At 43.1% G+C, this 25,722-nt stretch overlaps 1 protein-coding gene and 2 long non-coding RNA genes across 2 annotated transcripts; 2 read left to right on the top strand and 1 right to left on the bottom strand.

The window, feature by feature from the left end:
• Erich1 (glutamate-rich 1) overlaps positions 1 to 25,722 on the bottom strand; it is a gene marked incomplete at its 5' end in the record, with an annotated part of 52,793,804 nt that overhangs the window by 19,298,264 nt on the left and 33,469,818 nt on the right.
• LOC148000584 (uncharacterized) lies at positions 6,376 to 12,098 on the top strand. Its single transcript, XR_015639950.1, has 4 exons — positions 6,376 to 6,689; positions 8,937 to 9,213; positions 9,869 to 9,925; positions 11,799 to 12,098. It is a non-coding gene; the product is annotated as an uncharacterized LOC148000584 (long non-coding RNA).
• On the top strand, positions 18,491 to 23,951 carry LOC148000583 (uncharacterized). Its single transcript, XR_015639951.1, has 3 exons — positions 18,491 to 18,825; positions 22,524 to 22,762; positions 22,946 to 23,951. It is a non-coding gene; the product is annotated as an uncharacterized LOC148000583 (long non-coding RNA).

The raw sequence follows: 25,722 nt of genomic DNA, 5'->3' as shown, positions 1-25,722 counted from the left end.
GCTATTTCCCAGTGTGCTTTGCGAAGCCTCGTTATGCCCTTCTGTCGGGGTGTTTTTGCATATTCTGCTGACTCTACAACTAAGTTTAAAATGCTAAGACAGATTCTCTAAGATAAGTGTTGTGCCCATTTTGTGACCCCCAAAAGACCACCGAAGAGCAGATTCTGATGCAATCACACTTGGGTCTTTATTACATGCTCAAGCTTGGGCCACATCGCCTTGTCTGACACAGCAGAGCAGGAGGGTGATGCTCCCAGCTCTCAGTGGGACAAGGTTTTATAGGAAATGACAAGGAAGCGAGGAGATTTCTAGCCTGGCACACATCTGATTGGCAGGCTATTACAGAATTTTCTTGCCCCTTAACATAATTGGCTGGTGCTGGGAGCCAAACCATAATTTTAACTTCTTCTGCTTTCCTTCTGATTGGTGGTTGTTAGGAAGTGGAGTGCCGGGGGCAGGCTTGTAACCTGGAAACTAGTGCCAGGTACAGGATTGTTGGGGAGTAACCTGGAAAGTGGTGCTTGACTCTGGCTTGTTAGTTAACTCAAGCCTTAGGTCAGATTCTCTAAGATAGGGCCTGAACCCAAGATCCGGCCTCTCAAAGGTGCCCTTTACAATAGAAAGTCCTGATTTTTGTCTAATTTGTGATGAATTTTTATCACACTCCAAACAAGAACACGGTCCTTCGACAAGAGTAGACAGTAGCTTTTAACCATTGGACAAACATCCAGGAATGGATCAAAACACGTGAGAAAATATATCAGCCATGGAAGCCCATTTCCTACCACCTTATGGGTCAGTTTGTTCTTGTAGATACTCTAAGCTGATGAAGGAAGGTTCTGGATTGGAAAATTTGTCATCTCTGTGTTTAAGAATTTCTTAAAGTTTGTATAAATTCTCAGTTTGGTAATAGAGTATGGCTTCAGGTAAGTTCCAACAGAATAACAGGGGACAACTATATGCTAAGAATTCAGTGTAATGGTTCATGGATTATATCATAATACTGTATAGAAAATTTCTCTGGAAAGTGGATTTAAATGTACATGTATTAAAAAACAAACTAATTAATTAATTAAATAAACTAGCGGTGTCCTCATGAGACAATAATACTGAAAGTATGAATGAAGTAAGCAGTAGAACATTATGGGGTAGTAATGTGCCAAAAGCATCTTTCTAGATCCTGAACTGAAATATGTGACCAAGAAGGGTCTCAAATCTTTATAACTAACAGTGTCAAAAGAGAAGCCCAGAATCCATACAGGTTTTGTGATGGAAATTTTTGAGTTTGGCCATAATGAATTTGACATGGGAGGTAAAAGGAACACACAGGCTAGTAGAATTGCAAGCAAAATCTGACTCATATTTCTAAAATATGAAGTATTTAGTATGTTGTTTTTTGGTGGGTTATCCTTCTGCCTATCTCAGACCTCAGGAGAGAGCAGATCTCACAGGCCTCTGTCCTCTCTTCTGCTCTGAACACTGAAGATCTATTCTGTTCATGGTGCTTAGGTCTACCTCTGTTGAATACAGCACAGTTCAGAACTCAATGACATTCCTGGCTATTTGAGACTTTCTGATGACTTCCATGAGGCAATGAGGCGTCATCCACTGCCCTCTGTGACCTCCACTACCTCTACCTTCCAGGAAGTCTTTGAAACTTAAGCCTCTTGGTTTATTTTTAGGTTCTCACTGGTATCCACTGATGACTAAATTTGACCAAGTTCAATTTTCAAAGGCCTTGCATTGTGGACATTTCTGTCATAATTGGGAAGCTGTTAGGCTGCTGCTCCCGGCCATGGCCTCTAGATTCAGTGTGAAGAAGTGTCTGGCATGGAGGGTGTTGGGGAAACAGTTGGTCCCTCCAAGAAAATCACAGATCTTCATTGGAGAGTTTAGCATGGTCATTAATTACTCTGACATTTGCAAGAATGCCTTTCTCTGAGAAGACCATGCCTGGGGGAAAACAGCAACCAACTATGGTCAAACAGGCTCTGTAAGCACATGCTAGCTAACACATGTGCTAGAAGACAGAAAAAAAAAAAAAGACAGTGCGGGGGTCTGTGCCCTGTTAAAACCTATGATGGAAAAGGATTCCAGGCTAGCTTTGGGAATCCTTAAGAGCCTACAGAGAGGTATCTTCCTTTTTCCACATTTAGTCTGAGCACAGAGATACTAAGCATGCAGTCTTTATTTACAACTGCTCAAAAGTCCAATGGAAATACCAGATGTGCTGTTCTCCATGCTGGAGCGGATTCACTTCCTTCTCCAGTCTTTCATGCATCTAGACTAGCATTTTCTCCCCTTTGCTATCACTGTCATATGCAATGTTTACTTTCCCATAGCCTTTTACTAACAAGTTGTACATGAGATCAAATGGAGATGAGGTGTAGAATCTCAAAGGGTGTCTTCAAGCGCCGTTACTCTGTCAACTAATAAGGGCACATTTCTTAGTACCTGTGGTTAGGGGGTAACTATACACAATGAAATTTTCATATCTAATATAGATGGTATCTTACTTTTCCCCTTTTTCTTCTATTGTTCATCAAGACCCCCTTATGGCTACTAAATAGATATTCCTATAAAGAGGAAATAGGAGACATGGGAGCCTACAGTGGAGGGATCATCAAGGTTCAGATAGAAACAGAGTAAGGTGATGGTGGTTGAGACCACACAGGGTTAGAAGGAGATGTGAGAAGTGGGAATGTGTGAAGCCCAGCACCGGAAGGAAATTATTTTGGTGAGAAATGTGTCCCTGAGAGCAAGGGCAGGGAGAAGGAGGAAGAGGAAGAGGAGGAGGAGGAAGAGGAGGAGGGAGAGGAGGAGGGAGAGGAGGAAGAGGAGGAGGAAGAGGAAAAGGAGAGGGAGGGGGAAGAGGAAGAGGAGGGGGAGGGGAAGAGGAAGAGGAGGGGGAGAGGAAGAGGAGGAGAAGGAGTATACAAAGGAAGAAGCTATGTTGGAGAGAATGTGCAGCAACAGTTAGGAACTACATTTATGGGGAAATTGACTATGTATATGTAAAGTTAAGAGCGGGGTGGAGGGCAAGTTTCTCTGGTATTGGAGAGGGCATTGCAAAAACACAAAGGAAGAAAAGAGAAATGACATCTGTGGTTGCATTAGAATTAGAGACCAGCCTCTAGTGAGGGCTACTGTAGTTAGTGTTGAGGGGGAGGAAAGGAGGAGCCAAAGGAATCAAATGCTCAGGTTTATTCTAATAACCTTCTAATAAGCAAATTAAAGAAAAAGTATAAAAAGTTTTAGGGCAATTTTGATGGATACACACTTGGATGAAATATATAGATTCAGTGAGATGTTTGTTGAACCAACACAAAACGCCAACAGGGATCATAGTAAGAACTGGAAATTATTTTACTGAAGTGAGCACACACCACAAGTTACTTGCACAAAATCTCCCATGGTTTATAAAACAATGCTAAAATTCCTGGCATTTCAGTTTCTATGCCAACACTGTCCAGTGGAAATATAAAGTGAGCCTTGTAGATGCTATTATATTTTCTAGCAGCCAGACCAAAATGTGTTAATAGATGAAGTGTGTTTAATAATATCTTGTATTACTCATCGTATTCAATGTATCCTTTCAGCATTTGCTCAGTAAAAATTTTTAATCAGTGATACTATGTTCTTTTTGACCTAGTCATGAGAGTATTGTGTGTATTTACACTTATCCTGTGTCTTTTGTCCAAATGCAATGCATAGGTAATGGCCATGGTACTGGGCAGCGAGCTCTACATTCAAACTCTGCCTATATCCTGACTTGTAAGTCATTGCTCCTAAGACATTCATTTCTCAGTATATTTGCCATAGCCTCCCCTCAGGCTCTTTTCCCCAATTTGAATTCTTTCTTTTACCTGTTTACCTTCTAGAAGTTGCATCTCCAAAGTCATCTTGTCAACTCTTCTCAAAGACATTCTTCATCCATCAGTCAAACTTCTCACTCTGTTGTTCAAGCCCTAGCTTTCACCTTTATTTGGACTGTGCTTATACTAGAATTAGTGGCTTGTTTGCCTTTCTTGTCGACTAGATCTGAACTGTTGGGGGCACGTACCATTTCCTTCTTATTTACTTATCACTTAAGCAATAAATGCTTGGCTCAATAAAAAGTTCTGTGGGAAGAACATGAGCTAACCCCTCCAATACTTCCAGGAAAAAAAGCAAACTGAAGAGAAGAAGATAGCTACAGTTGGGACTGAGAGCCTCAGATCTGAGGACCCAAAGGGAAGGAACATTCATTAGCCAGAGAGCTCACCGAGGAAACTTCTTAAGGCTCAGGCCCAGGCTTCTCTCTCAACCTTTCAACTCCACAGGCCTCATACAATCTCTCACCGATGCTTGCTTCTTACCCTAACCATTTTTTTTTCTTAAGGGAAAGGTGAAAATACACACTTAATCATTATGTTTGTATTCACACAGAACAGTGAAGTCAAGGCTAGTCCCGGTGGGAGGAATGAGCCAAGTAAAGTCAACCTAACTTACAAACAGCTCCCACCATGAAGGAGAGTTTGCGACATGGGTGAGCTATGACCAATCATGACCAATGCTATGGTTTCAAAAGCTTCTGGAAGAACATGTTCAACATGTTTGCTGATCCCTACGATCATAGGATCAAAACCATTTATCCTAGATGGACCTCAACTATATTAACTGAAGTACTAAGCCTGAGTTTCACACTAAAATAGACTAAAGTTGGAACTCCTTTGTTGTTTAGGTAGGAATACTGCCCTTCGAATGGAATGAGGATGTGACTGCTCCAAGGTATAGCTGAGGAGAAGGTTTCTATTGTAGCTATGAGGGAGAGTACAGCCAGAGACATCTGGAAGAGTCCAGAGCAGGGTGAGAAAGTAGAGGACTAAATACAGCTAGTAGACTGAACTGGGCCATGGAAACGGGCTGCACGTGGGGGAGAGCAAGAGAGGAAGAAAAAAGAGAGAAGAGGAGAAAGGGCAAGTGAACCAAGAGAGCAAAGAGGGCAGGGCCCATAACTGAAAGGCAGGGGTATGCAGGAATCAGAAACTAGGGAGAGGGAAGCGAATCTCAAGGGCTCCAGAGGGTGGGTGAGAAGGTTGAGAGGAGCCAAGGGAGGAGCAAGGAACTCTGTAACAGGAACCTGCTGAGAGAGCTTAGAAGCTAGCTATGCTTAGAAGTTTGCTATGCTAATAGGCACCATAGTTTAGCCACTTGTCCTGGGTTTCTTTTGGACCTGACACCCTTGGTTGTAAAAGGCATTAAAATAAAACATTTTTTTCTCCATAGCTGATTATTATCACTTAGACCAGTGGTTCTCAACCTTCCTAATGACGTGACCCTATTAACACAGTTCCTCATGATGTGGTGACCCCCAACCATAAAACTATTTTTGTTGCTCTTTCATAAATGTAATTATGAGTCATAAGGCAAATATTTTTGGTGATCAAGGTTTGCTGAGAGGCTTCAACCCACAGGTTGAGAACCATTGCCTTAGACCACCAAGACACTGAGAACATCCAGTCCCACCATTCGACAACAGAGGAACGAATAGGTATTCTGAAGCCGACACTCAACTGTAAAAAGGCTCTCAAAGGCTGATAACACAGCTGTCCAAGGACAGTAGCTGAGAACCAGGAGTGATCATCCAAAATGTAGGCTATGCTCAGGTCATGAGAGAATCCAAAAGGAGAAGCGAGCAGCAATAGAGCCCATGATGCTAACCTCTAGACGCAGGAAGTACAAAGCTTCACACCGGAACTGTCAGGTAGACCTCTCTGTCCCCATCTCCCTTCCTCTCTCCCTCCCTCGTTCCCTCCCTTTGTTCCAGCTCTGAGGGAGTCTCACATGGCAGCCAGCAAGCCTGTAACCCTCCCCCTCAGAAATTAAAATGGAAATAATAAATCACATGTTAGAGTACATACTTTAAGCCTTGAATCTGATACAAATTGATTATAGGATATTATCTCACTTGGGGGGGGGGGGGACAGAAAAGCACAAAACAGCCCAAAGGAGCATCGAGGGTCAAAGCAGACCCGTGTTAACCAAAAAAATCATAAAACCTGCTTCTAGCATGGTACTCCACTTATGTGTCCAACTGCTGACTGGTTATCAGAAAACAGAGGCTGTCTACCATTTGACACATTGGAGATGCTGATAAATGTTTGAACTATCTAATGAATGAATCAATGATTAATCCTCCATGAGTCACAAAAAAAAACTTGAAAATTTGATTATTGAAAAGGAACATAAAGTAGGACAAAAGAAACAAGATTGAGCTGGGTGAGTGTGGGCGGAAACTGGTTTGTGATTCAGAGAAAACTGTACTGATTTTAAAGTCTTCCTGGCAATTGTATGTTTTATTGTACAGGAGTAAATATAGTTAGTTCTCCAAGTAGATGGCAGGAGACTTTCAGAGGTTAAGGCCATTTTTAGAAGCCAGGACAAAGGTATTGTTAGACAGTGGTTCTGCGCACAAATTTTGAGGGAGTGCCTTCTCAGTTTACCCTGGACTTGCACAAGCCTTGGAGAGGCTGACAGTCTAGATCCTGAACCAGAAGGCTGATCCAGAAGGACCCAAGATGCATATCTATCTGAACTAGGAAAACTTTGTCCAAGGTAACCAGGAGCAGATTAAGCCATAAAAAAAGACTGCGAACCAGCACAAAAGGGTCAACCAGAGGAACAAAATCTGCTGTCACTTGTAAGAGGTGAGCAAGTGTTTAAGGAATGCCAGATGCAGCCAGAAAGAGAGGACAGGCCTTGACTCAGAAGGAAGGCGGGAAGCTGAGAGAAAGAGCGATGAGATGTGCTCGCCTCAGGCAGAGCTGAGACCTGATGAATTCTGTGTCTCGAAGTTGATGCCAGGCAAACTTTGTTTGCTTTGGCGGGATGTAATGGCTGAGAAGTAGAGTGGGTAGACTCTGTGGGCCTTGATTCCTTTCTCTGTATAAAATATAACTAATGTCTTCTTGGCCTGGATATTAAAGAGGTTACTGTTTGTAGTTTCTGTTTCCTAAGCTTCTGTGGTTATGAGGGAGGCTGTCAGACTTTTTTTTGTAACTATAGACTGAACCCAGGGTCTCCTGAATGCAAGGCTAGCACTCTACCAACTGAACTACTAAACTATGTCCTTGGAAGAATTTCCTAAATGTTAGTCTAATATGGTAAGGAAGTTCTGGATCACAGACATAGCACTTAATGCTCTCTCTGCCTCTGCCTCTGCCTCTGCCTCTGCCTCTGCCTCTCAATCTCTGTCTCTTTGCCTCTGTCTCTCTGTCTCTGTCTCTCTGCCTCTGTCTCTCTGTCTCTGCCTCTGTCTCTCTGTCTCTGTCTCTCTCTGTCTCTCTGTCTCTCTCTGTGTGTGTGTGTGTGTGTGTGTGTGTGTGTGTATGAATTTGTGTATACTCCTTAGCCATAGTCACCTCCTGACCCAGCAGGTTGGGGTGTGACAGACCCTCCCTGCCTCTGGAATGCACTCTCTTCTCGCCTTTGCTCTAAATCCCTAAACTACTTTAGCAGAGGACCTGTCTTTTCCCAGCACTTACCACAGAGCAGGATGCAAAGAAAACGCTTACTACACATTTACAGAATAAATGCAGAGAGGTTCCATGTCTAAAAGAAAATCGACTCAAAGGCCTGACTCAAAGGAGTAGGGCTTTCCTGGTAACACCGTTTGAGGTTTCCTGAGGCTGATGCTCATTTGGAAATGTGTTGTTCTATCTCCCTGAGCAGAACTCTCTGGTTAGCTCACCAAGTTATCAGTGTTGCTGTGTTGTCTAAGACCAATGTCCAGCAAGTATCCTTAGAGGCAAACTCCTGGGTGCCCTACTTTTCTTCTTGAGCTATGACCTTAAGCTGAATATGCTGAGGAATGAACTTCTCAAACTGAGTACGCTGGAGAATAGGCCTGCCTACTCTATGTAAAATCCTATGTGTCTGAGCTTTCTCTAACAGCTGTAGGCCATGAGCATCCCTCTCTACCCTTATTTCTCTGTCACTTTTGTTTGCTCGCTTGCTTGGCTTTGTGTGGCCATGATGTGACCCCCAATGCATCTAACTGCATCCTCAAGAGCTTGAGGCTAAATTGGCTTTGGAAACCCCGAAGCTTCCAATATCACATCTCTCCATCAGGGTCTCTTAGCCTTCTTCCGGGCTTCTCCACCGAACTCTCACTTTCTCGTGCATTGCTCCAAACACCTCCTGTTCCCTTTGCCCCTTGAATCTCTCCAGTAGTAGGTGAGTTCCATGAGGGCAGGAAAGAACTTCATTAGGAAAAAGAACTGATTTAGCACCAAGCCTAGTTTAGCTACTGTAACCAAACTGTTCCGTGCTGCGTATAAACAATTGGACTTTGATGGACTGATGTTACCTTATGGGGGAAGGGGTGACCAGCACTCAACAAGCAGGGGGTACTTACAGTCACTGAGAGGGGTTCTCCAGTCCTCATAGGACAGAAGTTCTTTAAAAATGATGCCCAGAGAATACCCAAGAGCTCCCCAAGACCATTTCTGGGAGCCCATGACCTAACCGTTTTCACAATAAGGTCAACTCTTAAATGCCCCTTTTTCTATATCAGCTTTTATCTTGGCCAGCTGGAAGTAATATTGACAAAACCACTGGTACCAAGTAAGAACCAAAAAGTCTTCGTACTCGTGTAGTTGCAATGAAAACAAAAGAGGCTGAAATAAGTGGAATGACAGACTCGCTTCAAAGTATCTTCAATTAAGTCACAAAATATGAATTTTAAACATTATGACCCTGTGGTCAGCCATATAACCATGAGAGTTGTCTTAACCATATAACTATGGGGGTTGTTTTATGGAAAATTATTTGCACAGTCCCTCTGTGAGCTAATAATCTACCTGCTTCCTCATGTAACATCTTCTTTTATCCTTTTAAAACATTTATCTATTTATTCATTTATTTTTATTTTATGTTCATTGGTATTCTGCCAGCATGTGTGTCCGTGTCAGACCTCTTTGAACTGGAGTTACAGAAGAGGAGTAGGAAGAGGAGAAAGAGAAGGAAGAGGAGGAAGAGGAAGAAGAGGAGGAAGAGGAAGAAGAGGAGAAAGAGAAGGAAGAGGAGGAAGAGGAAGAAGAGGAGGAAGAGGAAGAAGAGGAGGAAGAGGAAGAAGAGGAGGAAGAGGAAGAAGAGGAGGAAGAGGAAGAAGAGGAGGAGGAGGAAGAGGAGGAGGAGGAGGAATCATTTTAGGTCTAAGGCAAACCCTATGTTAGCTGCTATGTAGATATTGGAAATTGAACCTGGGTCCTCTTGAAGAGGAGCCAGTGCTCTTAACCACTGAGCCATCTCTCCAGCTCTTTCTTTTTTCCATACAAATAGGAGGAGGGGACCGATTAGATGGCTCTTACTGAGCATCAGGACTGGAGATCAGCTCCTTAGTACCTACTCCATGCTAGGCAGGTTTGGGGGCCCGCTCATAATAGCTCCGGTGCTTGGGACCCAGAGACAGGGGCTTCCCCCAAATCAAGCTCATTAGGTGGACCAGCTCATAAGCAAGCTCTGAGCTGATGTGAGACCCTGCTTCAGTATATGAGGTGGAGAGCAGTTGATGACACTGGAAGTGAGCCTTGGGTAGCTTAGCAGCCTCAGTCTGCCTATCCACTAGGTGACTTACTTTCCTTTAATCCCCCAACTTGACCTGTCTGCCCACCTATCCCCATCTCACTCTCTGTCTACGACTCTGGAACTTCTCACTCTAACCTTCTATAGCCCCATGTTATGGTAGACATGCTTGTCATATATAAAGAAAATTTCTAGTGGCTTCCAGAATCTAGGCTTTGGTCACTTCCAGGAGAACTCATCCAGGATGAGAAAGAGTTCAACCTTCTAACTCCCTTTTATTTGTTTAAAAACTGTTCTTCAGCCTAAGAAGCAACTGCAGGAGATGCACCAAGAACCCACTACCATGGTATCATGCAAGGTACTGTAGGCTTGGAGAAAAATGGATGGCTTCATGGGAACATTCTGGCTCTTTTTTGATTCCAAAAGAGTGAAATCATTTTGATTTGACTTCCATAGTCCAGAGGAATTTCCAGATACATTAACTTTTAAACTCTGGGTCCGGGTTCTCTGGAAATTCTTTTCCATAGTTGCAATGCTAATCTGGATTCCAGACATATTCTGTCTGAGCCAGCGGAGTGAATAGCTGTCCTGGGAATATTTTAACATGGCTGCTTATTCACTATGGACGTAAATGAGCATTTGTTCTATAAAATGGGCAGGGTATGAACACAGAGAGGATAGAGAAGAATGAGACATTCTGAAAGAAAGAGGGAGAGACCACGGGGATTTTTTTAGTTAAAAGTGAGAGCTGTAGATAGGCATTGTGTCCATCTGTTAAGGTTTCAGCAAGTTGGTGATTACTTGGCTTGCTCCCATATTCAATGCTTTGTAGAAGCTCTCAGTAATGCAAGTATACATGACCTTCGACGCCTGCATTCTTTTGCATTGGGAGGATATTGGCCAGTAGCCAGTGCAAAGTTGCTTGAAAGGGCACTTCTGTGAGAGGAGAAGCAATTTCTAGCTACAGGTCCTTTGCCATAACCCCCATGCCTCAGTAGTAGTCTTCCTCCTGGAACTAGGATAGTGTGTGAGCTTCCTCTGCTGTCTGCACTGGTAATCAAGCTCACTCAGGATCAACTACCTAACTCAGGTTATTCTGAGTATGAGTTTATGGTCCAAAGCTTTTGATTTTCAGTCAGCACATAGAAACTGTATGGGGACAGCTACCATGTCAGGACTGATCCTGGCCCCAGACCTGCCTCCTCTGCTTTCTACACTGGCTGGTAACTGCCAGATTTCAGAAAGTTTTCTGACTTTAAAAGGGTTATATGGAGAGCATAGGAGGATGGCTCCGTTGGTAAAGTGCTTGCCCCATAAGCAGAAGGACCTGAGTTTAATCCCTAGCACCTATCTAAAAAAGCCATGCATGGCAACACAAGGTGTTATCCCAGCATAGAGGAAATCAAAATGGAAGAATCTCCAGGACTTGCTGCTGAATGAGTGAACTCCAAGTTGAGTGAGAAACCCTGTCTAAATACATACATACATACATACATACATACATACATACATACATACATACGTGCATACATACATACATACATGCATACGGTAGGGAAAAATTGAGGTAGGCATCTGATCTGACATCAACCTCTGGCCTTCACATGTACATATATGTACACACACTCATGTGTGTACACATACACAAAAACTACACATACATGAAGAAGTAGAGAGTAATTGAAGATGGTCAATGATGGCTTCCACATATTTATTTATACACACAATAAGCAAAATTTCTCTCATCATTCTTCCGGAAAGCTGTCCCCTGAAGATCATTCCATCTCTATGAGTGACATCATCTTAATCTAATGCCTTGGTTTTGTCAGACACCTGAGCTCATCAGCCCTGAACTCAGAACTCTCCCATCTAGTAGTTTCTGTGTCCCTTCCATCTCTCTTTCTTCCTTTTCCTTCCCCAGTGAGACAGAGTAGTTGGGCAGAGAATGGAAGTCCTTATACAAGGGCTGCAAATCAATGTATGAGAAAAAGCAATGAACAGAATAAAAGGCTTAAAATCCTTTCCACCACACTCGAGGCCAACTAGAATGAACTGGAGTCACTGGTCCAATGAGAGGTCCTCCAGTGTCTGAAGGTGACCTATGAGCCACAATACTAAAGTATGTGGCCCTGGGTGGCGATGTGTGTTTATTACTTCTCTGCTGCTATGATAAAATTCCATGACCATGGAAACTTAGAAAAGAGAGAGCTTATATTGGCTTCTGGTTCCAGAGAGAGAAGAATCCATGATGGCGGAGACTTGGTGACAAGCAACAAGAATGGCAAGAGGAACAGAAAGCTGAGAGCTCATGTCTCAATGGCAAGCATGAAGTGGCATTAGTGAACTGGAATTGCTGGGAGAGAGGGACCTCCGGCAAGGCCATACCTGCTAAACATCCCCAAATGGAACCACAAATTGGGAACCAAGTATTCAAAGGCTTGAGGGTGTGGAGGAACCTTTCTTATTCAAACTACTACATGATGTAAGATACAAATGGGGTGTAGGGGTGCCAATAAAATGATACAGCAAGTAAATGTCCTCGCTGTCAATGTCTGACACCTGAGCTTGATATCCAGAACCCACAATGGAGGGAGTGAAGTGAGTTCCCACAATCTGACTTCTCTACACATGGCATGGCATGCGCATGCTCCCCTCGACAATGATCAAAAGTTTAAAAGGAGAAACCAAATTAAATTCTCTTTTAAAAGGCCAACGAAGTATGTGATGCATCAGTTTGCTTGGAGACCCACATGTGTGACAAGTACCCCATGCATGAGAAAGCCCATGCTAGTTAACATGCATTTTTATGTTCAATCCTGTATTTTGCTGAATGCTTTCTTTCCAAAAACCAGTGATCTCCTCTGGGCTGGTACTGGGTTTCTTTATGGTATCCCAGGGGTGTGTTATCCCCAGAAAATGAACTCTGCTCCAATTGAACCAACTTAAATCTCAGAAGCATGGCGCTCCATAGAAATGATTGTTGAGGTTTCTCCTTAGCTTTTCTGCTAATCTCTTGATTTTTTTAACCTAACTAATGCTAATTCCCCATTTAAGAAGGACACCCCCCCCCATTTGAAATATTGATTAAATGTTTACTTGATCTCATTCTGGAAAAGGTAACATTTGGCCAATGTTTTCTTGGTTTATTTGAGAACCTTGACTCCAGAGAGTCTTGCCTGAGGACGGGCAAAGACACAATGTGGTCCACAGAGCCCACAGTCCATGTGCCCTGTGCCCACTCACCCAGCATGCCATTCTCTTCTGATCTAGCGTGAGAAGTTGGCTTGTACTGGATAGTAAATAAAAGGAAACACTCATAGTCAGACACCTTAGGAAACTCACAGCAAATCCATAGGAATATTCAAAATGTATCCTATTCTAGTTGCTACCCTGTCCTCTTGTTTGAAAAGAAGAAGAACACCCTACTACAGCACATGTTTCCCTCTCTGCCAGCTGAGGAATATGAAAAAAGGAAGAGAGAAAGAATGTGACATCATAGCTGTGAACCATTTTTTCTTTTCTTTTTTTTTTTCTGGAGCTGGGGACCGAACCCAGGGCCTTGTGCTTGCTAGGCAAGCGCTCTACCACTGAGCTAAATCCCCAACCATAGCTGTTCACCATTGAGAAACTTGTTTAATTTCTCTGTGCCTTCATTTCTTTCAATGTGCAGTATATTGATCTCTTCCTTAGAAGAATATATATTTACTACTTATTACATATTATATATATTTATTACATGTCATAGATAATTGTGTTGTATTATATTAATGTAATATGTAATAAGTAATAAATCATGCTATGGTTAATATCGCTATCAGCATTGATAGCAATAATTCTGTAACAGGATGAAGTGCTGGGTGTCATTGGCTGGATCCCCCGCTACAGTAGCAACCCCAAGCCTATCATAGATCCTCCCCAAATCAATCAATTTGGATCATCTGCGAAAGCTGCAGTGTCACGCCCCCTCCCTGTAGGGCTCAAGGTCCAGTGATATGTCACTGTCCTCCCCATTGGAGGTTCTCTCCAGTGAGCATGTACTCTAATGCTAGCCCTCAATGCTGCCAAGCCAGAAGCTTTCAAGTGTGCCAGATGGTGAAGTTTTTTTTTTGTGAGTGTGCCCATCTGCAACCAGGATAAGCTTTTTGACAAACACAAAAGAGGTTGCAGCCCATCAGATATCCTCATTTATTCCTAGCTATGGCTTCTTTTTTTTTTTTTTTTTTTTGTCCTGCTTTCTCTGAGCTACTGAGCAGGACTGAATGCAAGAAGCCTCAAGGCTCTCTTTCTTGGCGTCTCCTCTGCTCTAAGACAGAGCCAGCCCAAACATTACTTGTCATTCTGCAGACTTTGCTCTTTCAGATATCCAGAACAAAGGCACATTGACTTCACAGGCAACAAGGAAATCAAGGAGGAGGGGCATTGTTGTCAGGATCTATGATAGGCTGGAGATGCGGCCAATGACATGTGGGTGTTGTTCATCTTGCGATGAAATATATTATGTGTTTAGGGGTTAGACGTGGGGTTAGCAGACTATAAAAGTCTCTGAAGAAGTGGAGGTAAGATTGTCCTTAAGGAGGAAGGCAGTATGAAGAAGAGAGGCAATGGCCCTTGAGACCAGCTACCTACCTGGGACTCCCAAGAGCCCAGCAGGAGCATTTCCCTTCGCCTGTCTTCTTGGTCTCACCTTAGAGTGGCTGGTTCACACACTTCTTTAGCTCATCATCATCTCTACTTGACCTCAGCTGATGCATGGGAATTCTATGAAAGAAAGCACATTCTGTTAGCTCTTAAATGGAACACACGGCTCTGTTGTGACCCCAACATCAAGCAACCTATCTGTCCAACAGTTCATTCATCTCCAAGACGCTCATGGAAAGAGGCTCCTGGGGGCTTTAAATAACACTAGTACCGAAATGAGCTTCATGAGTACACAAGCATGCCAAAGCAGAGGGGTTCCAAGATGTGGATGCTCATGTGAAATGGGAAGCCCATGCTCGCCAAAGCTGAAACCAATGAACAATAAAATGAATGACTGTGGTAAACCGAAGAATTTCTGATGTATTTAAGTCTCTTAGTGAATGATTGTCTTAGTTGGGGTTTCTATTCCTGCACAAACATCATGACCAAGAAGCAAGTTGGGGAGGAAAGGGTTTATTCAGCTTACACTTCCACATTGCTGTTTATCACCAAAGGAAGTCAGGACTGGAACTCAAGCAGGTCAGGAAGCAGGAGCTGATGCAGAGGCCACGGAGGGATGTTACTTACTGGCTTGCTTCCCCTGGCTTGCTCAGCTTGCTTTCGTATAGAATCCAGGACCACCAGCCCAGGGACGGCACCACCCACAATGGGCTGGGCCCTCCCGCCTTGATCACTAATTGAGAAAATGCCTTACAGCTGGGTCTCATGGAGGCATTTCCTCCAGGGAGGCTCCTTTCTCTGTGATAACTCCAGCTTGTGTCAAGCTGACACACAAAACCAGCAAGTTCAATGATGATATCAAAACCACATACTCTATTTTGAATCAGATTATTATTTTACAAAGTGGCCATGTGAAGAAGGAATTTAGCATCTCTTTGGTATTACGCAGTCAGTAACTATATAGGTAATTAGGGGCATTTTCCTTCCATTGACCTTTACAGACAGCACAAGGAACTGAGTGATTGAAAGACCACTGGGTGAGATTGCAATGAACCCAAGGGGTAAGCAATGGCTCCCAACATTATACCTAATGAGTCAAAGGAAAATAATAAGGAATTATTGCTAATTGGTGGAGAGTTTGTGATAACAATTTTATCTTTATTTTTGAAGGCTTTTCCTCCTGTTCCTCCCCCTCTTTCTTTTCCCTCTTCTCTTCCTCCCCTTCCTCTTCCTCCTTTTCTGTGCTAGGGTTCTGTAGCCAGAGCTTACTGTGTGCTGAGCAAGTGTTTTAGCACTGAGCTGTCTTCAGCTCCTGAGGAATTCTATATCCATTAGCAATGTCATACCAAATAAAGAGAGCAGCGGGGAGGAGATGTTGGAGAAGAGCACATGTTTTACTGCATGCTTTAACTTTTCCATATTGAACAGCTAACGGTTAAGACAGAACCTGGTCCTTCCGGCACACAGTTGTAATTCTAGCAGCTGTCTAAAAGACTCAGGAGAATGGTAAGTTGGGGGCAGCCTGGTCCACATATGAAGACTCCATTCCAAACAAAGAAAAGTTAACAAATACTAAGTAAATGACACAGCCATGTTAACTCATTACTCAGTTTAAGAATGCTAAAGTCTGGGCATGGTGGTATACACCTTTAATCCCAGTATTTGGGAGGCATAGGCAGGTGGATCTCTGAGTTCAAGGCCTACAGAGTGGATTCCAGGACAGCCAGGGCTACATAGAGAAACCCTATCTGGAAAAGCAAAAAGTAAAACAAATACCAAAACAACAACAACAAAAACAAAATAGAATAATAAATGTCTATTGTAAAACTTTTCAAAATACCTCTATATAGAAACATAAAATTACCCAGAAGTCTTAGAGTACTAAGCACCATTAACTCATATTTCCAGTTGAAAGTTTAAATGCGATGGAGTTGATGAATTGTTCTTTCCCAAGCTCAGTTTGCAAGTGTCGAGAATTGGGAGAGGGTAAGGCCTGAACATGCAGTAAGCTGACTCAGTGTGCTGTTATTGTAGGATAGGTTAAACAAGCCTGCAGATTAGCCTTGGTCATGTGCGGCTTAATCCCATTCTTCCCCATTGCAGGATGTTGTACTTTGTTGTAAGGAAGAATTGAAATTTCATTTACTTGAAAGGAAATTTTTAAAAAGAAGGAAAGGAAGGGAGGAAAGAAGGAAGGAAAAAAAGGAAGGAAGAAAGGAAGAACACTGCTGTATTGGTCTGCCAAATTGGATAAAAAAAAAATACCAGGCCAGTGTAGAGAAGCTGTCATCCTAAGCACAGAAGTATTTGGCTTCTTTAAAGTCCACCCTCAGATATCTCTTGGAATGTCCGTGGAAGTCCAACACAACAGAGCACCAGCACATCGGGGGTGTCTGTTCAGCCCTTAGTCTTAGCAAATATTTAATTATGGAAGAGCCTTAGATTTCTTTCTAACTTGCAATACTAATAAAACGGGTCAAGGAAATCAGGTCTGGATTATTATCATCATGGATAATGCACCTATTTCATTTTATCGTCTTCAGATGCGTCCAATAGATACCTATGATCAGTAGACAGAACAGTGTGTGAGGGGAGCCAAGTGGCAAGGGGATGGAGACACTTTGACTCTATAGTCTGATATCTCTGATTTTCAAGTGGATCACCTTGTCTATAAATGGGCCAGAGTATCCTAATGAAATTTATGCTACAGTAAAAATGAAAAATAGAGATTTTTCTTACTTTGCTTTTTCCTACTACTCTCCTCATCCTCTATCTCTCCTTCCCCCATCTCTCTCTCTGTCTCTCTCCCCTTCCCCCTCCCTCTCCCATCCCCCTCCCCCTCCCCTTCTCCCTCGCCTTCTCAAGTTCTTCCTGTCCGAGTCTTTGGGCCATTATGGAGCACTTATCTTATGAAGGAGTTTGAATACTTCCTGGTTACTTTGGCAACTTAATAAAGTTTCCCTGTAAGTCTGAATTTCTGAGCTTGCTAATAGAAATGGTAGGGAAGAATTATCCGAACTTGAAGAACGGGTAAAAAATAGTAGGAATTTTTTTTTTTTGCTGTTTGTAATATAGCCGTTTCTTGTCTTGCCAGGCTGCGAGCAAAGTGGGCGGGCACCGGACATTGGTCAAATGGGAAGAACTTTACACACATAGGAGTGATGGCTGGAATGAAAAAAAAAAAAAGGTAGCGGTGGAATGCCCACAGAGAGGAGTTGCCTGCAAGGGTTAGGATCTGGCAGTAGCAATGGGTCTCTTCATTAGAAGAGCAGGCCTGAGGTGTCTTCCTCTGCTGAGGGGAAATGCCTCCCATTAAAGAGCTTATGCCTGAAGATCAGAAATCTACCCGCACCAAACGCCCACTCAAAGCTGAACAGACTGGAAGGCTGTGTCTGAGGGTTTATACTGAGCCAGCTGGACCTGATTGGCTGGAGTCAGTAAGCAAATTAGGTGAAAGGAATAAGGACCAATCAGAAGAAACCCTGTCCCTCTAAAAAGGTTCCCTGCTGAGCAGCTCCAAGTCCCTTGCTGCCATGGTGATCATAGGCAATCCTTGGATGAAGGACTTATGGGCAGAACCCTGGCTGCTTCCAGTTGGTCAGTGCTGGCACTAAGGATCCCACCTCCCACCTCCATAATTATATGCTTTTTTGGTTTTTCTTTCCAGAGCAGTGTTAGGCTAGACTACTGTTTACTGCTCCATTTTATATCTTAGTAGAAAAAGAGATCAGCTGATAAATTCCTGCCCAATAGAAATGCCAACAATTTCTGTCTGAGAAGAGATGGCCCTAAAGGTTACAGTGTAAATTAAATTGGAGATTAACCAGCTTTATATCTAACTCAAGAATTTATTGAATCTCTCAGGCAGCTTTCCGAGTGCCCTTTAGACTCATACTAACGTCCTTCTGGCTCACTCTAGAAAAATGAGATGAATAACAACGTCTTTGCCACATACCCATTTTCTAGTTTACAGAAATTCTGATATTTTTAATCTCTTGAAATTTACTCTCTGGTGGGATTATTCTGTTCTCCAAATGACTGTTTTGTTTGGTCTCCTCTTAAATTCCAACATTCGTATTTCAATGATGATGCAAAGGCATTTAAAGCTGTTCTGATGGGTGTTCTTTCTTTCACAGCTTAACGTCAAATTTACTCTAACAGTGATAATTATTTGGTACATGAATAACTTCACCTTTTCTGTGTATGTTGTAAACACTCCCAGAGGAAAGTAACCATGTGCTCATGTGGTCACTGAGGTGATTAAGGACAGGAACTCTGGAGCTACGCTACTTCACTACAGATCTTTGGATACAAGATCTGTAGCCCCCATGAGTCTCATTTACTCGGTCAATAAATGAGAACAGTGTTCCCTCATCTTGTGAGGTTATTGAAAGTCTCGTAAAATGCCTACCATACTAGTGAGTGCATTCAGACCGGAGAGATGGCTCAGTCAGCAAAGGGCTAGTCACATTGCTTCAAAACCATGAAGAACTGAGTTTGGATCCCCAGAACCCAAATCAAATCTGGCCCCGTGTGCCTGTAATTCCTGGGGAGACAGAGACAGCAGGATTCCCCAGGGCTTGCTGGTCAGCTAGTCTAGCCAGACTGGTGAGCTTTAAGGTAAGTGAGATATGCTGTTATTGCTTCAGAGGGTAAGTGAGATACCGACATCAACCTCTGGTCTCCTCATGCATGCATGTGTACATATATGCACATGTATCTGTACACACATGTGCACATTCACACACACATTCACACACACATACACACACTCGCACACACACTCACACACTCACACACACTCACACACACTCACACTCACACACACATTCACACACACATACACACTCGCAGACACACTCACACACTCATACACTCACACACACATACACACACTCACACACACACTCGAACACACATACATACACACACATACACACACACATACACATACACACACACACACTCACACACACACACACACACAGAACATTCATGAAATGTTGGGTGTTTTGTCACCAGCTTAACAGCACTGTCTTGAAGCTGACTTTATTGCCAAGAGGTTGTGTGGGAACCTGTCGCTACTCTGGAAGAAAACACTTATTGTTAATACTGCCCGGAGAGAGACTCTGCAGTTAGATTTTTGGCTCAAAACAGGCCCCCTTGTCTGCTCCACGAGCTGGCTTTGAATCTCTGCCAGGACTTTGAGGAAAATGGAAAACGGATTTGTAGCATTTATGAAGCTAAGTCCTTATCTGAGTTCCCAGGACGGGTTTGTCCAATGGGGATGAGCTGTCCCCCTGCTCCCTTCCCCTCCGTTTGGACTGCTTAGTGTTTTGCCGTTTTCACATGTTCAGACTTGGTGAGGCTTGGCTGAAGTCGGCTTTCTGTGTGACTTAGGATGACATCCCTGTTTCAGGCAGCCTCTCTAAGCACGGAGTTGTCACCAGACCTCGGTGGTGAAGAACTGTGAGCTTGGCGATATTTTGAAATCCAAACTTTGAAAACTACATAATTGTTGGATAAAGACACCGTTTTTTCCCCCTCTGTGCATTATTTTTTTTTTTTTTGATAGTCTAGGGCTCTGCTTTGTCTTCTGTTTGGCAAGCAGCCAAGTTCTAAGACAATAGCTGTCTTGGTTAGGGCCTCTATTGGTTTAATAAAAGACCATGACCAAAAACAACTTGGGGAGGTCAAGTTGTTCCCTTTCTGTGTCAGTCTGTCATTTGAGGGGAGTCAGGGTAGGGTCTCAAACAGGCCATAAAAAAGGACCTCTTACTGTCTTGCTCCTTATGGCGTGCTCAGCCTGAAATCTTCAAGCACCCAGGAGGACCAGCCCAGGGATGATATTGCCTACAGTGAGCTTCATTCTCCATAATCAATCATTGGTCAAGGAAATGCACCACAGTCTTGTCTACATGATAACCTAGTGTGTGTGTGTGTGTGTGTGTGTGTGTGTGTGTCTATATGTATATTTGTGTCTCTGTGTCTCTGTGTATATGTTTCTATGTGTATCTGTGTGTCTTTCTGTATGTGTTTCTGTGTCTGTGTGTCTCTGTGTGTATTTGTGCATATGTGTGTATATGTATCTCTGTGTCTTTGTGTCTATGTGTATATGTGTACCTGTGTATATCTGTATGTCTACATGCCTCTATGTGTGTCTGAATATGCATGTATCTGTATTTTTTTAGATATGTGTGTCTGTTTATGTATATCTGTGTGTGTTTGTACATCTGTGTCTGTGTCTCTGTCTCTATGTGTGTTTATGTGTGTCTCTACGTGTGTTTTGCATCTATGTATAAGTCTGTGTGTGTCTGTATTGTGTATCTCTTTGTGTGTGTGTCTTGTTTTTTGTCATTTTTTAACAAAGGATGTGTTTATCAAGTGAATTGAGAACAACCTATGTGAAGGGCACATTTACCCCATGATTACAGCATACCTGGGACAAAGTTTGCCCTAATGACACCACACCATCACACTCTGGTTATAATGTCATGACCTGCTGCCAACACAGAAACTGAAACGGCCCTAAGCAGGTAAGTCTCAGCCAGTCACTGCAGCCGAGTTCCAGGTGATCACAAGTGGCCGACGCCTCAAACCACGTCTATTTTCTAGACCTCCCTCAACGTATACTCTTTCCTGGCCTTATCTACTGTCTGACCACCCTGAACTCAGAGGGTCTCTGCATCTACTCTAGTTCCTAGGACAGCTTGACTCATAAAAGACAAATAACAGCCCATTCAAAGTATAATTGAATTTGCTGTTGTTCTGTCTTCAGAAACTCACAGTGGCAAACACCCCTGTGTGCACAGGAGAATGCAGATGGAGCTGAGCGTCTGCTACTGGGGACTTTGGCTTCACAGCCACAGCGGTCACAGACTGACGTTTCTGCTCACTTCACACAAACATCACTGTCATAGTCACTGAGACCACTAGAAAGAGTTTGTAAACTTTTGATCTGATTCAGATCACAACTGAAATTATTCAACAACGTTTATTCTGCACCTAAATAAACATTTAGAATTATGTGTTAGTCATGTGGGGCACTGTGAATGCTAAATCTCACCTCGGGAAGTAAACGCACGATTCTGTTAATGTCTTTGGGGACATAGATGACAAAGTCAACAGTGAATTTGAAGACAAAAAGAAAGGAAGGAAGGAAGACAGAAGGAAGGAAAAGAGCGTGACTTCTTACTGGGTTCACAATGCTGCAAAAGATATACTTGTATAAAAATGCAACATTCTTCTCTGAGTATACTTGTCAAATAATGCTAGATAGTAGATTAATCTCACTGTTGTTTCATTCTGGTGTGTGTATGTGTGTATGTGGTGTGTGTGAGTGTGTGTGAGTGTATGTGTGGTATGAATATGTGTGTGGTGTGTGTATTTGTGTGTGTGGTATGTGTGTGTATGTGTGTGTATGTGGTGTGTGTGAGTGTGTGTGTGAGTGTATGTGTGGTGTGAATATGTGTGTGGTGTGTGTGTGTGGTATGTGTGTGTATGTGGTGTGTGTGAGTGTGTGTGTGAGTGTATGTGTGGTGTGAATATGTGTGTGGTGTGTGTGTGTGTGGTGTGTGTGTGTATGTGTGTGTATGTGGTGTGTGTGTGTGTGGTATGTGTGTATGGTGTGTGTGTATGTGTGTGAAGGTGGTGTGTGGTATGTGTGCTGTGTGTGTGTATGTGTATGTGTGTGTGGTGTGTGTGTGGTATGTGTGTATGGTGTGTGTGTATGTGTGTGAAGGTGGTGTGTGGTGTGTGTGCTGTGTGTGTGTATGTGTATGTGTGTGTGGTGTGTGTGTGGTATGTGTGTATGTGTGTGAAGGTGGTGTGTGGAGTGTGTGGTGTGTCTGTGTATGTGTATGTGGGTGTGGTGTGTGTGTATATGGTGTGGTGTGGTGTGTGGTGTGTGTGTATGTGTATGTGTGTGTGGTGTGTGTGTGTATGGTGTGGTGTGGTGTGTGGTGTGTGTGTATGTGTATGTGTTTGTGGTGTGTGTGTATATGGTGTGGTGTGTGTGTATGTGTGTGGTGTGTGTGTGTATATGGTGTGGTGTGTGTGTATGTGTGTGTATATGGTGTGTGTGTGTGTGTGTGTGGTGTTGTTTGTTTAAAACAGGATCTCTGTGTGTGGCTCAGGCTGACCTTCAACTCCTTAGCTTCCTGCTTCTGTCCCCTGGGTATTAGGATTTATAGGAATGTACCATCATACCGTACATCCTTAACTTATGTGTTATAAAACCAGGCTATCTTTTTCAGTCTGAAGGATGCTTTGAAATGTTTACTAATTTCTGTTCCTTCACCTTGGCCTGCCCCTGACAGCCTGGCCACTCTGCAAATACTGCCTCACAGAAGATGCGACGCCTCAGAGCAATGCCATTTGGAATCTGTTCAACCCTGGTGAATCTCAGCAGCCCTTGTCCTGGAGAGAGCCCATAGATCAGGGAAGGAACAGCAGTGACCTTGGAAGAATCCATGTTGCTGAAGCCTAGAAACAGACAGACCATCCCGAGACTACACTGAAGAGAAATGTTGAATGCATGAAGGGCACGGGCATTCAGGTACTTGAGATTCGGTAATATGTTGTGCCATTCTGAATGAAGCAGGTGGGGGTGGGGATGGAGGTGGGATCCCTGACTAGGTTCCGGTGACACTGGAGGTAGAGGAGTAGAGTGACTAGTTCTGGCTAGAAGGCTAGGTGTATGCAAGGCTAACATGGGGCCAAGGCGTCACCCAACTCCCAGCTTTCAGACGGAGTCTGCATTGGTCTGCATGCCCGGTTTACCTGCTTGCCACAGCTGTACCCATCATTCCCAGCTCTTGGCACTGCACGATTGCCTTTGGAATCACACCCAATTCCAGGAAATGGAATTCCAAAGGGCCTGTGGCTGTTTTCAACAGACAACTCGGAAGAAGAAAATCTTTAAGGTGCCGGCGTTCTAGAACATACACAAAGTCCTTGTTCATCGATTTTACAAGCTGTCCTGTCTGTTTCCTTCTGGTAGAGGCCCCCAGGCCTGCCCACATCCCTCCCTCCAGTGTTACCCTGCTTTTACTTCTTCCCTTGCTAAAATTTTATGTTGGAAAGAGAAATGATAGCTGATTCAGTTTGGTGTAAACTCACTCCAAAATGTCTGTGCTTTAGTGGTGATTTGAGATTCATAGGTAAATAAATAATTCTACAAATAAACAAAATTAAATCCTCCCTCCTCTCAGACTATTTAAGAATAAGACTAAAAGTAAATAAAAGTAGGCATGATAGCCCAAGCCTTTAATCCCAGCATTCAGTTGGCCAGAAGGAGCATTTTGAGTTTAAGGTTAGCCTGGGCTACATATTGAATTCCTAGACCGGCCTCAATTAAGAATATTACCCTATCTTAAAGACAAACAACTAAAAGAACATTGTCTATATTGCCGTTTTTTAAAATCTGGTAATTTGAGTAGACAGACATCTTAAGAGGACATAAGGTTGCCCTGCAGTCAAGCCTGTAGGCAAAATGCCCCCCACCCCCAAAATAATGATTGACGTGGGAAAACCCAGCCCATTGTGGGTGGTGTCACCCCTGGTCCTGGGGTAAAAGCCCAGAAGTGAACCTAGAAGTAGAAAGGCTGAACAAGTCAGTGAGCAGTGTCTGTCCCTGGCTTCTGCTTCAGTTCCTGCCTCCAGGTTCCTGCCCTGAGCTCCCACTCTGACTTCCCTCAGTGTCAGATTGTGACCTGAGTTGTAAGGTGAAATAAACCCTCTTGCCCAAGTTGCTTTTGGCCATGGTGTTTCATCACAACAATAGAAACCATAAGTAAGACAAGGGGCTGGGGGGAATTCAAGTCAGGCGAGAAAAACCAGTGAAAAGCTAGGTTTCCATTCAATGAAAGGACAATGGCTTCCAGGGAGGGTTTATTCCCCTCCTTCCCTGCTGGGCTTCTGTGGTCACAGTGAAGCATCTCAGAATGGAGAAGCTGCCACCTATTAGATTGCTTCTTAGAAAGCAAGCAGAATATTCATTTCATTCTCACTCCCTTTAGAAACCTTTGCAGATGTCTTTTTCCTTGTTGTACTTACCCATAAAGTTTTAGTACTACAAGACATTTTTCAAAGCTAATCTATTCTGCACCATAGCTCTGCTTTCTCCACAGTAAGAGGGTGTGTTCATTCTATTTGTTTTATTTTGTTTTTCTTTTTTCTTTTTTCTTTTTTTCGGAGCTGGGGACCGAACCCAGGGCCTTGCGCTTGCTAGGCAAGCGCTCTACCACTGAGCTAAATCCCCAACCCCTTATTTTGTTTTGTTTTTTTTTTTTGTTTTTTGTTTTTTTGTTTTTGTTTTGGGGTTTGTTCTTGTTTTCCTTCTGATACAGTTTGGATATCAAAAATGCCATTTTTAGCGGGAGGTCTATGTAAGCACCTTGACCCCCACCATAGCACTACTGGGAGTGGCAGAGCCTGTAGGAGGTGGAACCTAGTAGAGGAATGTTGGATCATTAAGGGTGTAGCTTTGCTTTGTGGGAACCTGGTCTTTCCTCTTCTACCTGCTGACATAACCATGAAGTTAGAGGTTTGGCTTTATGGCTTTATTGTATGGTCTCACCATGATCTGTGGCCTTGACACAGTGTGGATGCAAACTAAAAGGAGCCAACCATTCACAGACTCAAACCTCTGGACCAGTGAGCCCGAATGAACTTTATATCTAAGTTGACCGTTCTGAGAATTTGCTATAGCGATGGAAGCTGAATGATAGCTTTATGTCTAAGTTGATTGCCTGAGTGTTGACTAGCATGAGGAAAATCTTAGCGGTCTTCTCCTCAGGGACTGTTTTCTCCTTGGGGTCAAATTAGCCTCACTGAATAAACATTTTAAGAGATAATGTTTAAGACTGGGTTCCAGATAACAGTGGGAAATAGAAAAGACAAATTACTTTCCCACTTCCCAACTCTCTAGCTGTGTTCTTCAGCTTGAGGTTAAGCCAGGATCCTTTGGAGAAAGAGAACAAATTTTCCCATGCTGTGGGTACTCACCAATTCAGGAGAGACCATAAATATATTCCTGAGAAGAGGTAATTTTTTTTCTTTGAACTTGTTAAAAAACAAATGGGTGCTCAGGCCTCCAGCAAGGGAGTCTGAGGCACCTGACTTTCATCAAAGTGTTACTATACACAGGAAACCAGCACAAATCCTTTCAAGATGGCCTCGCTGAACCCTGTCAACAATTGCCTTTTGTTGGATCAGCATGACTGGGTATTTTGTATGATGAGAGTGTATAATGAACTGCTGTATACACAGGCTGTAATTATAAGAGGCATAATAATATCTCCTGTTTATATTGTTTGCTTTTATCTTAGTCAATTCAAGGGGTTTTATACATTATATGATTCATGATCAAATAGATAACCATGTTCGTTAAATAACTCTTTTTAAATTTATGCACTATATAATAGACTGTATAAAATCTATTGCTATGCAAAACCTTGAGCCATCTAGTTAGCACACGCAGGAGAGGTGAGCTTTCTCACAGTTATGTGGGGTTGT

Source organism: Rattus norvegicus, chromosome 16 (genome assembly GCF_021556685.1).
Source record: "Rattus norvegicus strain SHRSP/BbbUtx chromosome 16, alternate assembly SHRSP_T2T, whole genome shotgun sequence".
Lineage (NCBI taxonomy): Eukaryota > Metazoa > Chordata > Mammalia > Rodentia > Muridae > Rattus > Rattus norvegicus.
The sequence above is the reverse complement of the archived record's forward strand: the minus strand, read 5'-3'. Positions and strand labels throughout refer to the sequence as shown.